Source organism: Equus asinus, chromosome 25 (genome assembly GCF_041296235.1).
Source record: "Equus asinus isolate D_3611 breed Donkey chromosome 25, EquAss-T2T_v2, whole genome shotgun sequence".
Taxonomy (NCBI): Eukaryota; Metazoa; Chordata; class Mammalia; order Perissodactyla; family Equidae; genus Equus; species Equus asinus.
The window spans coordinates 55,789,191-55,805,159 of record NC_091814.1 but is presented as its reverse complement, the minus strand read 5'-3'; the positions used below and the strand labels follow the sequence as shown (position 1 = coordinate 55,805,159).

The 15,969-nt window shown below is 51.5% G+C and overlaps 1 long non-coding RNA gene across 1 annotated transcript; it reads right to left on the bottom strand.

Moving 5' to 3' along the window:
• Positions 1 to 1,185: 1,185 nt before the first annotated feature.
• LOC139041977 (uncharacterized) lies at positions 1,186 to 13,452 on the bottom strand. The gene is made up of 3 exons (XR_011498109.1): positions 13,314 to 13,452; positions 9,760 to 9,974; positions 1,186 to 2,049 (listed from the first exon to the last, which is right to left on the bottom strand). It is a non-coding gene; the product is annotated as an uncharacterized lncRNA (long non-coding RNA).
• Between the last annotated feature and the right edge of the window lie 2,517 nt (positions 13,453 to 15,969).

Sequence of the window (15,969 nt, the reverse complement as noted above, 5' to 3'; positions counted from 1 at the left end):
ATTAATTCAACAAATGATTTAGCATGTCTTAATGCCAGGCTCGGTGCCGGGCGCTGGGGATACACAGGTGACCCGGTGGACTTGGTGCCCACTGCCCTGGAGCAGACAGTCTGGTGGACAAGACAGGCACTGACTGGTGTGATATAAGGTAATCAGGAGACACTGGGTGCAAGGGGTTTGTGTGTGTGTGTGTGTGCACGCGCGTGCATAACAGGGGCTCTTAGTCTACTCTGGGGAGCCCAGAAAGGCTTCTCTGAGGAAATGAGATCTAAGTGGAAGCCTAAAGGATGAAATGACGAGGCTCAGTGAAGATGGGATGGGGAGGGGCAGGGAAGAGTTCTGGGCAGAAGGAACTTGTAGACAGGCCCTTGAGCTGCTGGGAACTGGCTTTAGAAGCCCAGGAAACGCCGCTGGGCAGCGAGGGAGGTGGGCCTGGGAAGGCCCAGGCTCTACAGGCTAATGTTTTTTTTCTTTCTTTTTTTCAAGATTGGCACCTGAGCTAACAACTGTGGCCAATTTTCTTTTTTTTTCTTTCTGCTTTTCCTCCCAAAATTCCCCCAGTACATAGTTGCATTTTTTTTGTTTTTAGTTGTGGGTCCTTGTAGTTGTGGCACGTGGGACACCGCCTCAGGGTGGCCTGATGAGTGGTCTGTGTCTGCACCCAGGATCCAAACCAGCAAAACCATGGACCACCGCAGCGGAGCACACATGCTTAACCGCTCGGCCACGGGGCCGTCCCCTACAGGCTAATGTTTTGAAAGAGGTTCACTTGTATGTTGCTCTCTCTCATCCTAGGCCAACCCCACACCCTACCCCCATCTTACTTCTAGTCACTGTTGCAACCGGACCAACTCTGCCTGCTAAAAACAACCCTAAAATAAAGAGCATAGATGATGACGTCCTTGCTTCAATGTACCACTTCCCAGCGGTTTGCACAACTCTGTTTACTTGGTCTTTTAGTGACCCCTGGTCCTCACATGGGGAAACTGTCCATATGACTGGCCTAGACTCCTTTCCATGTGCTGGGATTGTATAGTTTCCAAGCACTTCTGCATTTGTGATCCCTGGATTCTCACAACAGCTCTTTGAGTTAAGTTTATCTCCATCAGACAGATGGGGAAACTGAGAGTCAGAAAGAGAAGTGACCTGCCTAGTACCACATACAAATTCCGTGGCCGAGAAGAGTTTGTGGCTCCCTGCCATCTCTTTACTAGACTTCAGGTATTTGTGGCCTCCCCAGATCATGGGTGAGCCCCATGAGGGTAGGGGTGAAGCCATCCCCTGCCTCTACGACAGCCTTCAGCACCTAGGACAGGGCCCCGCACAGCCGGGCAACCCTGCTGAGTGAGCGCCTGTGGTGGCAGTTCCGGGAAGGAAATGATTGAGTAGCAGATTGGGAACGTGGTGCAGCAGAAACTGTGTGGGCTTTGCACTCACACATACCTCAATGGGAATTGCCACTGTTACTAGCACACACACTCTGTGCACGTCACTTTGCCTTTCTGAGCCACAGTTCCCTCATCTTCCAAATGGCATTCACAGTACCCAGTAGAGAAGGCTGTCATGAAGATTCAGTGAAGTTACATATGCGTGGAGTATCTATGGGAAAATCCACAAGACATTGTAACAGCAGTTTCCCTTGGGAAGGGGATCTGAGTGGGTGGGGCACAGCAGTCGATAGAGAAACTCACTTCTCATGGCTTACCCTCCAATAGTTGTGATGTTGTACCATATGCGTGTGTTTCCTGTCCAAAACGAATAATGAAATATTTTAATGAGATAATCTGTGAAGCAACATAACAGTAGCAATAAAACAGGCACTCCGTACGCATTTGTTGAACTGAATTGAATTTTGCAGCTTGAAACACAAAGATGTGTTACAAAGGAAAATCATAGAGTCCCCTTCAGAAAGTGACGCTGTGTACAGGCAGAGGCGAAGATGTCTAACCAGGTGAGATATTTCCCACCCTGGGAGTTCTGCGGTTCACAGCCTCAGTCGCAGAGCATCCCAGCAGAGCAGGCTCACTGTTCTGTTGAGAGGCCGAATCCCTGGAAGTAACATGAGATGGACAGGGATGGGGCAGGGGTGATGGGGAGGACAGGCCGTGGGGTGTGGGCAGCCCCTCAGCAGGCCCCATTCTGTCCAGAGAGGACAGGGCAGGAAGGACTCCTGGACCTGCTTCCTGGTGCTGCTCCTCCAGGCACAGCGGGCGAGCCCCCTGCTGGCGCCCTGTGGCCCCTGAGGAAAGCTGAGAGCGGCAGGTGCAGAGCTGAGGAGGGGAGGGGGCTTCTCCTGTTACCCTCCAGGCATTGAGGTCCTGGACGGACAGGGCGGCTATTCATCAGCCAGCACAAAGAGACACTCTCAGCCACACGGAGACCAGGCCGGGTCACCTCGCACACTGGGGCATAACATCAGTGGGAACTTTAGAGGCTTCTTAAAAAAGCTTTGGACTCTCACATCTACTGGTATTGGGGGAGGGGTTGGGACAGGGAGAAAGGGTTTTGTGGGAGATTCTGGGGAGGAAAAGACAGAGATGGTGGCCCCAGCCTCAATGAAACAAAGGGAGGGCAAATGGGATCAGAAAGGCTAGAAAAATAGGAGTCAAAAGAAATGGAAACCGTTTATTCTGGAGGAGTAGCAGCTAAGGGAGAGAAGGAAGGACAGTGAAAGCCTGGGGCTGGAATGGCTATCTTTCAGTCTACGTGCAGGATGCAGCTGTTCCTCTTTCTGCTCTGAGCTTCCAGAGAAGGGCCTGGAATGAGGGTGCAGGGTTTTAGTCTGGGGCAGGGGCTGGGGGGCAGGGATGTCCTGCAGCTCCAACCTTGAACAGGTCACATTCCTGATCCCCACCTTTGCTTCCTGTCCACCTCTTTCCAATTTAGGTAGGACACAAGTACAGTCCAGTACAGGAATGACCTCCATCAGAAGGGACACAGTGCAAACTATCTCCATATTAAGCAATCAAAGGTACTTAGAGATTATCATCACTCACAGGGTTCTGAGCACCTGTGGTATGCTGTGCACTGGGTCATGGCCTCCTCCTACAACAGTCACCAGAGCATCAAATATATGCAGTTTTAATCAGTGAATATGCCATGTGCCTGGCACAGCATGAGACATCTCAGGTGTATAAGGGTTCATTTCACTCATCCTTTTCTTCAGTGGAGTCCTCATACTTGCCCGCCAGATACTCTGGACTGTATGTAGCTTTAACCGACACCCACCTTCCTTGATAGCAATGTCAGGACACGCCCCATCACCCCTCACATCACAAGTCCTAACCTCCCATATCACCCATAATCCCATAGACTGGAGTCCCCAAGCCACTCTGTACGGCTAATATTGGATCTCCCACCGCTCCCCACGCGCCCAAGCCTTTCCGCTGTAGCCCTTGAAACTCAGTCTGCCACCAGCAAGTGCCGCTCCAACCTTACACCCTCCCCGGAGCATTCCCTTCACGCCCTTTCTCTACTGACACCTGGCTGTCCCCTGACGACACTGCCTTCCCGACAGCCCTGCCTACAGAAAACTGTGCAGGCTGTTTTTCTCTCCTGCACCCGTGTATCTCAGGGTCTACAGAGGTGCTTCCACACTCCCGCTCCTCCTTCCTCCTTCAAGACTCCGACATCTTTGATACGAGTGGGGCTAGACTCTCCCGCATGCCGCCTTTTTTCTGTCTTCTCCACCACTCACATGATCACCCCTCAATCTTGTCCTCACCAATATCTGCCCCTCCAATAATCTCATTTTCAGGCATGTCCTTCACTGATGCCTCTTATCCAGCCAATTAACTTTCTTCAGGACCCCGTTCAGACTATTCTTTGCTCTCATAGGGACCTAATCTTCTGAACAAGTTTTTGTTGTCCACCACAATTATGAACACTTCTCCGCTTACCCCTGTGGTTCATTACTGTGATCTCTCTCCTACAAACACTCTCATCTTCCTTGCCTCTCTTTTCCTCCCTAGTACTTATCTGGCAAAACCCCAACCCTAGTTAAACCCAGCGAGCCACCTACCCTTCACCTGCACCCAAGCAGCTGAGCACCGCTGGAGAAGTCACACGCCCTGCTTATTGACTGGGCTTGCTGTAAGTGACGGCTTCACGTCTCTAAAGAGCGCTCAACTCTGCTCAGCAAACCTTCTCCTCTCCCATGAGGCGTCCCTCTTCCCTTCCTCTCAAAGGACTCTCTCTTCGAAACTTCGCACGGTCCCTCCCTGTGATTCTGCCCCATACTTTATTGATATAATAAATACCAAGCAATGCAAACGTAAGATCTACTTCATCTTCCCACCAAACCTGCCAACCCATCTGCGTGACCTCATATCGTCTGCCGTTCCACAGTTAGAACAGATGAAGAGGCTCTGTTCTTATCGGGGGCCAGTTCCCCAATTTGTGTACTGGGCCCCACCCACTGTTACCTCTTCCATGACTTCCATCCCCTCTCCCTACTGAATCACGGGTCTCTCCTTAGATCATACCCACTAACAGAAAAATACGCCTTACTATTTCCCACCTTAAAAAGCACCTTCCCTTGACCCCGCTTTCCAGGTGAGGCCCCATTTTTTGGTCATTTTATAGCAAGTCTCAAAGCAGTTCTCTGTAATTACTCTACATTTCCTTACCTATATTCTATCCTCCACTCACTCCAGTTTGACTTCTGTCTTCACCACCTGCTAACATCTCTCTTGCCAAGGTCATCAACACCTCCCCCCCTCTTTTTTTTTTGCAGCCTCCCTCTTATCAAATCCAAGGCCAAAGCCAGTCTGACTGGACCCACCATCAGTGTTTGGCACAACTGACTACTCTCCTCTCCTTGAAACACATGAGCGCTCCCCTCTCGGCGCTCTCTCACTCTCTCTCTGGGCAATCTCATCTAGTCCTATGGCTTTAAAACCAGCCTCCCCGTGCTCCAGGCCTGCATATCCAAATGCCCACGTGGACACTAGGTTCAGGTTCCTAGGGCTGCTGTAACAATGTCCCACAGCCTACGTGGCTTAAAATAACGGAAATGTATCGTCTCACAGCTCTGGAGGCCAGAGGTCCGAGATCAAGGTGTCGCAGGGCCACACCCGCTCTGAACCCCCAGAGGGGAGATCCTGCCTGGCCGCTTCCAGCTTCTCGTAGCCCCAGACGTTCCTTGGCTTGTAGCAGCATCACTCCCATCTCCGCCTCTGTCTTCACGTGGCCGTCTTCCTTCTGTATCTGTGTCTTCACACGATGTTCTCCTCTCTGTGTCCCAGATCTTCCTCTTCTTATAAGGCCACTAATCATATTGGATTAGGGGTACCCAAATGATTTGATCTTAACTTATTACATCTGCCAAGACCCTCTCTACAAATAAGGTCACATTCACAGGTATTGGGGATTAGGATTTCAACATCTCTTTTTGGGGAGACACAAGTCAACCCGTAACAGATGTCTACTAGGCATCTCAAACTTAACATGTCCATAATGGAATTCTTGGTTTCTGTAGCTTACCCCAACCTGTTCCGCCTCCACTTTTCCCCATCTCAGTCAACAGCATCATCAGCTCTGTCCAAAAACCGAGAGAACATCCTTGGTTCCTCCCTTCCTCACCTTCTACATCTAATCTGTCAGCAAGGCCCAGGGCCCAGTCCAACCCGTCACCCGTCTCACCTGCTGCCCTGGGGCTGGAAGTCTCACCTCTCTCCTGGCCTGCTGCACCAGCCTCCTTACTGGCCTCCCCGTCACTCGCCCTTCCCGCCTCAGGCTCCCTTCCATCTAGAAGCCAGAGTGATTGTTTTAAAGCACAAATCAGATCACATCCCTCCCGCTGCTTAAAACCTTCCAAAGACTTCTTACTGGGAATTAGAGTAAAACCCAAGCTTCTTAACTTGGCTTAGAGGTTTTATATGATCTGACCCTCTTCTCTCGTTCCCTACAACCGTCCCGCTCTCACCTCCTCTCCACCACACCAGCCTTCCTTCTGTCACCTCTGAACATTCCGAGCTCCTTCCTGCCTCAGGGCTTTGCACTTGCTGTTCCTTTTGCCTGGAATGCCCTTTCCCCATTTTGGCATGAATAACTTTTTCTCTCGTTCCAGTCATATCTCAAATGTCCCCTCCTGAGAAAAATCCCCCACTGCACCAGTCTTTATCCCTTCACTCTGTTTTTGATTCATAACTTTATTATTGTCTGAGATTGTTTTATTTGCTGGTTTCTGTGTTTACTGTCTGACTCTCCTGCTAGACTGCCAGCGCCATAAGGGCAGGGGTTTCGTCCGCCTTTGTCACTGCAGGATCCCCAGCACCTACCACAGAGCCGGGACACGGCAGGTACTCTATTACCTTTATTCAGCAAATACGTTCACTACTGTATGCCAGGCACTGTACTAGGGGCTGGGGACCCCGTGATGAGTGAACAACCAAATCTGGTCCTTCTCCATGAATCGGATGGCAGCCGTGCCCCTGAGGAGCACATGCCAGAGGCAGCCAGCTCCTGCACAACTTCTTAGCAGCACTGTGTCTGAGGATGGGTGAGCAGCCTCTCTGTAGCCAAAGAAACTTCTGCAAACCTGCGCTGCTGCTGCTGCTGCTGCTGTTGCTGCTGCTGCTGCTGCTTGCCTGCCTCCTCATCCCAGTAGGTGATTTTGTTTTCTATTTTGTAGAGAAAATTGAGGGCTAGACCAGGAACTCCTGCCCCCACCTCCTCTCTTCTCCGTTCTGCCGGCCCTTCTGGAAAGCATGTGGGCTTCGCATTCAGGTGCCAGCCCTGGGTCTGTGAGTGACCTCGGACACGTTACTTGACCTATGAGTCTCAGTTTTCTCATCTGTAAAATGGTCATGATAGCCCCCACCTCGTTAGGTTGTCCTGAGAATTGAACAAGACATCCTGCACCCATGCCCGTCTTTTCAGGTGCTCAGTAACGCCTGGCTCCCCTCACTGCCCCCTCTCCCCCACCACCCTGTGAGATCAGGGCTATCATTCCTGTTTCACAGATGGAGAAACTCAAGGCAAGGCTAGCGATGCTCCCATCTGTGGGTTACTTTACTGGAAGTCACGCCCTGCTGAGTGGCAGACCCCACATGAAACCCCAGACCTTGGAACCCAGGGCTTCTTGCACTGCTGCAAAAGCAAACATGAAAACCATCTAGTGACTTTTTAAAAAGCCAAATTAATTCAGTTTAAAGGGTTGTCCTTCAGTCTGATACTTTGTCTTCTCTCTCTCTCCTCTAGTGTTAGAAAGTCCTTTATCTTCAGAAATGATTGCTGCATTTTTTCCTCACTTGGGAAGAAAGCTGGCTACACAACATCCGCTCCCGCTATTACACAGCTGCCTCAGGTAACCTGGAGGCTGTGGCTGCCCGCTCTGGCAGGGGGCCGGCCCCAGGAGTTCTGCATTAGAGGGGTTCAGGGCGGTGGTCTGGTGGGAGGAGGAGAGGAGGAGAGTCGACTTGCAGCTGCTTGTAGAACTATTCCCCTTGGTCTGAAGGATTGATGGAGATTTCAGAGCCCCGTGCTGCAGTGTCCCGGCACGCGGGCGCAGCGGAGAAGCAGCAGCCACTGCTCGAGGCGCCACCCTGCCCGTGGCCTCCTCCCCTGGCCGCTTCCAGAATAGTCACTGCTTTTTTCCTCTGAATAGTTCCCAGCAGGCCCCATGGGGAAAGTTTTAGCTTTGAATGAGGATTATAAAACTGTGGTCAGCATATTGGCCCTGCTATTTTATTTTCTTTTCTGCACGCCATCGGCCCCAGGAGGGGACTGACAAGCTGGGCAGAGTGACTGGAAGCCCGGCCTGTGCCACACGGACTCCCAAGGACCCCGCCAGGTGGCAGAGAGCCATCAATCCGGCAGGCTGGAGGCTGGGCGCTCACTGACTGTGGGGAAAAGTGGCCTGATCTGATTGCTACATGAGCTGGAGAGAGAAAAGGTGGTAACTGGAGAGCTGGAAATACAACCACTTTGGAACAAAATGAAGCAACAGAGGGATGGCGGGAGGGACTGTGGATTTTTCATCTGTACAAAAAGGGGCTGCGTTAGTCTGTACCTAAGGCCATTTCGCCACAGAAATTCTAGGTTCCACTTTGTAACTAAGGTCCAGCATGAACAAGCAGATGTGGGAGACGTCAGGGCAGGAAAGCAGGATTGGGGGACCCAGAGAGGCCAGAAGGAGGCGAGAAGGACAGGGAAACATTTACTGAGCAATTACTGTCACATTTAATCTGTAAAATAACAAATAAGGTTGATATTGCCATCCCCATTTTACAGGGAGGAACACTGGGGCTCAGAAGCTAAATTAATTTTCCAAGGTCACGTTGCCAAGCCCTCCGGCTGGGATTCTAGCCCAGCCAGTCTGACCCGGAGCCTGCTCTCTTGGGCATGGAGGCACCTTGCCCGAGTATGAGATGTGACCAGGAGACCCCTGGAAGAAGCACGTCACAATTCCTGCTTCTCCACTTTGAAGGGGAGGAACGGAAAGCGGATGGTGCCCAAGGAGCGGACTGTCCAAGCTGTACACTTGTCTTCCAGAGGAGAGAGGTGTGTGCGTGTGTGTGTGTGTGTGTGTGTGTGTCTATCTGTAGGGGATGTGGCAAACAGAACTGTGAAGCACAGAGGGGAAAAGCGCTCAGTAGGAATGAATGTAAACTCCTGTACTGGGGCACAGAATCCCCATTATATAAGAATAAGATGGGGGCATTAGGACCAAAAAGCATCAGGTTAGGGGTTTCGCCTGACAGCAAGCTCGAGTTGAGTCCCCAGTGTGTTGAGGCTTCCAGAAAAGCCCACCACAGGGCTGCGTGCACAGAGGGGCAGTGTCTTGAACCAGAGAAGCAAGGACTCCAGAGCCCCTGTGCTGGGTTGAGTTCCAGGCCCCTTGCTGTAGAAAGGGTGGGGACGGGCTGCAGAGGATGCAGAGGAGAGCAGCTGGGAGTGAGATGGATGTCCGGGGAAGAGGCGAAGCAGCCCCCAGTTGAAAGAACTAGGTGACCTTGTGCATGTTGTGCCCCCTATGTAACAGCCTCCATTTCCTCATCTGTAAAAGGGGCACGATAGTAGAGTTGGCATGAAGGTAATGAGGTAACGCTTGTCAAGTGCTTAGCTCAGGGCGTGACACAGCACATGTCAGCAGCAGGTGCTGGTATTAGACACTACGCAGGCTCACCTCAGACAAGGAGCCCCATTGGAGACTGGAGGGTCAAGGACAGAGGTCTCAATATCATGGGTCTGTCCAGAGCCACTAGCTTCGTGGAGTAGATGAGCACATCTAAAGGCCCTGGGGCTTGTTCCTCATCCTCTGACATCAGTCCTGTTAAACCTCAACAGCCCAATCCTCTTGCTGGCCTGGGGAGCCCTCTGGGTGAGCAAAGCAGAGAGGTGTCTAGGTGGCACGTTCCCTCCTTCACCAGCAGGCTGGTTGGGTGGGCATGGCGGTGGGAGAGCATAGGACAAGCAGGGACCCAGTGACAGCCAGGGTCTCAGTGCACCTCCTGCTTGTCCACTCAACGCCTTCCTGCCCCAGTCTCACCCCCTCCCGAGTCCACTGTCCCCCCACCTTTCTTCCTGTGAGCAGGGACAATGATGCTAGTCTCTTCTTTGCTTATTTCCCTGAGCTCTGGCTGAGCTTCAGTCTCCTACAGTGGCGAGAGAGAGGCACATAGTAGGCGTTTGATGACTGGGAGGATGAGACCGAGTGTGTGGAAGACACGAAGCTACGTCACAGGCTGTCAGGATCAGAAGGTACCTACGGGACCACCTAGTTTAACCCTTAGTCTCGGAGGTTTTCTAACATACCTGGACATAGAATTACGGGTGAGCTTGTTACAATACAGTTTCCTGGCCCCCGACCCGACGCCGACTGAAACACAATCCCTCGGGCGGACAGCTGGGAAGGTCATTTATAACCAGCTCCAGCAGGCGATAGGCCGTGTAGGTGGTCTGGGTGGACATTTCTAGGAACACTGCCGTGACTCGCGATGCCTCTCTGTGTTCTTACTGTGCGCCTGGACCTGTGGGGAAACCATAAGAAGCTTACAAAATGCCCCACCCTCAAATGTTCACAGTCCAGCTGGAGAAAGAAGACATCCACAGGAGCAATTAGTGCTAAGGCCCTGGCAGCCGTCACGTGCTGGGAGCGTGTAGAGGAGGGCCAGCCCGTCAGACAATGCTGCGGGGAGGAGGCAAGGCTTGAGCAGGTGAGAACGGCCAGGTATGGTTTTCCTCCCCAAGCAGCTAAAGTGTGCTCCGTGGTGGAGGTGCTCAATTAGCCACACTCATGAATTCTGCCTAACGGACCTTCATCCACGTCTCCTGCCTCCCTTCACAGGGAGCCCTCTGCTCCCTGGGACATAATTACAACATCTCCTGTTCTAATGAAGGCAAACGTATTCAGTACTTGTATGTGGCTTCTCCCGTGTTGCAGAGGGTTGGAGGGGCAGGGCGGGGAGTCAATTCTTTGGGAGAATGAGAATAATAACCTTGCCTCACACTTCATCAAGCACCTCAGCTCACAAGGCCTGTTCACACAGATTTTCTCCTCCACTCCGCCACCCCGTCACTGTGGCCATGCATTTTAGAACCATTGGTGCCAGCAAAGTGTGCCTGTGTGGCTTGTACAATGATGTGGACCTTGTGTCAGTCCAAGTAAGTCAGTATTTCCATCTCAACCAACTCATTTAGCTGGGAATTCACATATCAGGATGTGGGTTAATTCACATAATCCCACCATCAAAGATGTTTCCTTAGGGAGTCAGTTTTTATTTCTCTTATTGTTCATAGTGGTATTCACTAACCTCTGCCTAGCCTACTACACAAACCTTGGACCACTGACTGTAGTAAGCACAATTATTTTACAAACCACTAAGAAAATAAAGAGCTTTGCCAATTACTACACAATCATGGGTTATATGAATGTGTGCCAAATTCAAAGATATTAAAATTTGAAAATAATGCATGTTAAAATCAGTGAAATGGTATAAACGACAGAGAACATAACAGCATACATCACTCCACTGGCTTTGGCATATGAATCTTTTTATTGAATGTTTATCCCAAATTCAACAGCAAATGGGAAGAGGGTACAGAGAGAGTTGAGAGGCAGTTTCAAATTTATCAAGCTGGAAGATCCTAGCTCATGTTTCTTATGCTCTAAAGGGGCACTAGAGATTTTAAATTTTACAGAGATTTTAAATTTTGCAGTTCCGTTTTACATGTGAAATTGTCAAGGCTCAAAGACATTACGTAGTTGCTCAAGGCCACGTAGGTGGGAGTGCTATGGGACTTAGTGCTAGGGTTTCTGTTTCAAAATTCATTGTCTAAACAACCCAAGTATCCATCAGCTGAGGAATGGATAGGCAAAATGTGGTATAGCCATACAGTGGAATATTACTCAGCCAGAAAAAGGCATGAAGCGCTGATACATGCTACAATATGGATGAACCTTGAAAACATTTTGTTAAGTGAAAGAAGCCAGACACAAAAAAGCACATAGTTTTTGATTCCCTTTATATGAAATGTCCAGAATAGCAAATCTACAGAGACAGAAGGCAGATTAATGGTTGCCAGGGGCTGGGGGAGCGGAAGTGACTATTAATGAGTCTGAGGTTTCCATCTGGGGTGATGAAATGTTCAGGAACTAAAGAGTGGAGATGGTGCACAATCTTGTGAAGGTACTAGATGCCACTAATAGCGAGTTTTATGTTCTGTGTATTTTACCACAATTAGAAAGAAAGAAAGATACATCAGGCAAAAAAAAAATCTGTTCCCTTCCCTCCCTGGAACTGCGGTAGCCACAGCCTACAGGCTGGCACGCCAGCGCCTACCGTACAGTGGGCCCTCAGCAAACTGTTGATGGAATGGGGAGAGGGGGTGGCTGCTGTTTAGGGAGTTGCCAGGGGGCAGGAAATCCTCTGGAGGTCACAGTCAGGATGGCTGGGGCGGACGGGGCAGAGCGAGAAAAGAGAAGGGAGAGCTGTGGAGAGGCTGTAAAGGGGGAACCAGGAAAAGAGAAGAAAGAAAAGCAGAGAAAGGGGCAGGGCCTGTCCCGAGAGAGCAGGGAAGCAGGGAAGAGGGAGGGTCAGGGTGAGAGGAGGACGGAGAGCACCAGAGCAGAGGGCGCCCAGGCTCTTGGCGAGCCCTCCCCCACCTGCCCCCCACCCTGTCGTGACTCTCCCTCCTGCAGCAGGAAGGTGCGCAGAGCTGGCCTGGGATCATCTGTCTTCATTACGCCATCCCCACCAGCTCCGTCACTTCTTGCCAGAAAACTCATCAATATTCCCCTGTGGCTTGGCAGACCCAGCCTCCTCCCTCCCCTGACCCCACCCTGCTCGGCTCCTCCTGCTCCCGCCAGGCTCTGTGCCTGGACCAGCAGAGGAGGACAGCCCGGCCCTCTCTGGGGTCCCTGCTCTCCTCTCCCTCCTGGGAAGATCAAGCCGTGCCCTCCCTCCCTGGCTGCAGGGTCCCTGGATACATTCCCTAGAGGTGGAGAAGGGGCTTCTGGGAGCCAGTCCAGCTGAGGGGTGCTGTCTCAGTGCTGTCAGCCCCTTCGAGAAGCATCCCAACCCACTATTTGAAATTTCTGAGCACCTGCTAGTACTCTGTACTCCTTGTGTGTATTTCATTTTCCTCTCGTCTAAAGCATTGATCATTTTCTAATATGAGTTATATACTTAGCTGTTACCCATCTCCTGTTAGAAGGTTTGCTCCATGAGGGCAGGGCTGTGTCAGATGTGTTCACTGCGGCACACCCAGTGCCTAGACCAGTGCCTGGCACTAACATGGGGAATGAATGAATATGTGGGGCCCAGGTTTGGATGCCCAGCAGCAAGGTGTTAGCACCTGTGGGGGCCTAACAGGCTTGCTAAATGTTAGGTTGGGGCATTCCAATTCTTCTGGACCCCAATGGCTTCCACAGCAAGAAATGAAAGTGTCAATCAGATGGGAAATTCCCCTGCTCTCACCCGTCCAGTGGCCTCCATCACCCTTAGAACAAAATCCTGGTGTCTTTCCCAGCCAGGTGCTGGCTGACCTCTGGTCCTTCCTGCTCCACTCTGTGGAAGCCACTCTGGACCTCTTGCAGTTCCTCCAGCCAGATCCCAGCGCTGTTTCCCGTCGGACACTCCACTGGCTTCAGATAGCCCGTCCCTCACTTCATTTGGGTCCAGCCGAAATCTCCTCTCGGAGATGCCTGCTCTGCCCACCGGAGCTAACACAGCACCTCTGTCTCCCTCTATCCGCCCCCCGCCCCAGTATACCTCCCTTACAGTGCTACCTGACTATAAGCTGCGTATATGTGTTCCCATCTCTCTCATTAATGCGTCCGCTCCACGAGGGCAGGAACTTGGGCTCACCCGAGGTCGCAGGTGCTGTGGGTGCCCGGTTTGCCTCCTCTGCCCTGCCAGAGTCGGGGCCCAGCAGGCTGGACTCCAGTGCCCACACCTGCATTTCTTTGCATGAGGGCTTTCTCCTGCTGTGCCTGCTCTGCTTGCCTCTGCATGGAGAAAAGGGAACTAACACACATGAAAGCACTGCACCAACAGCTTTGGGGATTGGTGTGCACATGCCCCCGCCCCCTTCTCGGGTGGGATGGCTCTGAAGAGCAAGTTCTGTACTGGCTCTCTGAGTTGGGCCGGGGCCCTACCCTAAGCTTCAGTTAAGCTCCGTGGTAATTTGCTTGATAATGATCCTCTATTGGCTGCCTTCCCTCCTCTTTCTCCCTCCCCTGTTCTCCTACTGGTGTTTCCTGGGATCACTTCCCAAGTAAAATCCTACCGTTAAAACCTTTGCTCAAATTGGAATGCTCCTGCCTTGCTGGTGGGGACGTAAAAGGGCCCAGCTGCGTTAGAAAACAGTTTGGCAGTTTCTCAAAATGCTAAGCATGGAGTTACCATATGACACAGCAATTCCACTCGTAGGTATAGACCCCAAAAGAACTGAAAACATATGTCCACAAAAACTTGTACACAAATGCTCATAGCAGCATAATTTGTAATAGTCAAAAAGTGGAACAACCTAAATGCCCATTAATTGATGGATAGATAAGCAAAATGTGGTATAGCCATGCAAAGGAATAGTATTCAGCCATAAAAAGGAATGAAACACTGACAGATGCTACCACATGGGTAACCCTTGAAAACATTATGCTAAGCGAAAGAAGCCAGACACAAAAGGCCACGTTGTATGATTCCATTTATATGAAATAGAATAGGTATTTCTACAGACAAAAGGTGGATTCATGGCTGCCAGAGGTTAGACGGAGAGTAAGAAGGAAAATGACTGCTGGTGGGCTTGAGGTTTCTTTACGGGTGATGAAAATGTTCTAATACTGAGTGTGGTGACGGTTGTACACTCTGTGATTATGCTAAACACCACTGAATTAGACACTTTGAATGGGTGAATTGTATGGTGGATGAATGATACCTCAGTAAAGCCTTTTTATTTTTTTAAAGTCCTTATCTCAAAGCCTACTTTTTGGAGAACCCAGACTAAGATCCTCAGAACCTAGAAGTGTGCCCAGCGCATGGCAGGTGTTTGGTCAATCTAGAGACACGTTGAAGGACCAAATGAACAGAAAGGGACAGCCAACGAGGCTTGATGACAGTCACACAGACAACCTCGAACAGAACTACAGCCAGCATGCCCCAGCTCATCCTCAGCCATCACCCACTGGAAACAAATTGAAAATCTCACAGGCGTGTCTGTTTGGTATTGTCTTAGCTTGTGAAGGGAGAGAGTGGTGTGTGTATGTGCGTTAACGAGACGGTCCGGTGGGAAAGTTGTGTGTGTATGCACTTGTGTGTGAGTATGTGTGCGCGTGTGTGTGTTTGTGTGTGCGCGTGTGTGTGGTGATGCAGGAGGCACAGTGTAGCAGTCGTCAGGAATCTAACAACAGAATCATCAGGGGCTGCTCAGCTCCAGGGGCTGAGATCCAAGCGGCCCCCCGTGCATTCTGCGAGGCTGTGCCATGGGTGGGAGCACCCCACTGGCCAGAGCGTGCGCCCAGGCCCTGCACTGCCCGGGAGGCCCTGAGCAAGCCCCAGTTCCCTCACAGCGTGGGGAGGGCACGTGGCCCGGTGTCTGCTGACACTGACATGCGGCGTCCTGTCCAACGTGGGACAGTCCTCTTCTCCTCTCCATCTTGGTGGCCACCAGGACCACACTCCCAGCGGTTCCAGGGGTGCCTGACCAGCTGCCCCATCCGTCTCAGGGCCACATGGACTCTCCCTCCAGCTCTCCCTGGTCCAGGAGCTCAGCAGCAGAAGAGTAAATCCTCTAGGCTGGCTCTGCTCTCCACCACCCTGGGCACCTGCCTTCCTGCCCCGGCAGATGGCCACAGTTCCCGGAGCTGCGAGCAGAATAAGAAGTGGGCACTCAGACCAGGCGTCCCCTGATGTTGCCTCCTGGAGCCCTGGCATCTGCCCTTGGCCCCTCCCCAGACAGAGATCCCTGCCCACGTCCGGGCAGCATTGGGCCTCGGCCCCAGCCCATCGCAGGGCTCCTACTGACTGCTTAGTCAGTCATCACTCAACAAATATTTCTGACCTGTCTGCTCTGAGCCAGGTACTGTGCCAAGTCCTGGGGAAACCAAGATGAATGAGGAAGTGGGAGGCTCCCTGCCCTCAAGGACCTGAGGAGAGGCCGGCAAGCGTTACAGAACACATCGTGATAAAAGCAAGGATAGTGCTCATAAAGCACAGAGAGCTCACCGTGAGCAACACCGTTTGTTTGTTTTTGTGCAATTACTGTTTTAAGCATTTTACATGCATTAAGTTGTGTAATCTCACAACAACCCCATAGCATAGATATTAAAAATACAGGAGCTGAGGCTCAGAGAGGTTAGGTAACTTGTCCAGGGTCACTCAGCTAGTAAAGGAGGTAAGGAGAGTTTCAAACCCAGGCTGCGCAGTTCCAGGGCAGAGCTTTTGAACGTGCTCGATTGCTCCCGGATGAGCACAGGAGAGAGGAGCACAGGGGCCAGGGGGAGATTCCGGACCCCCACCCTCCCTT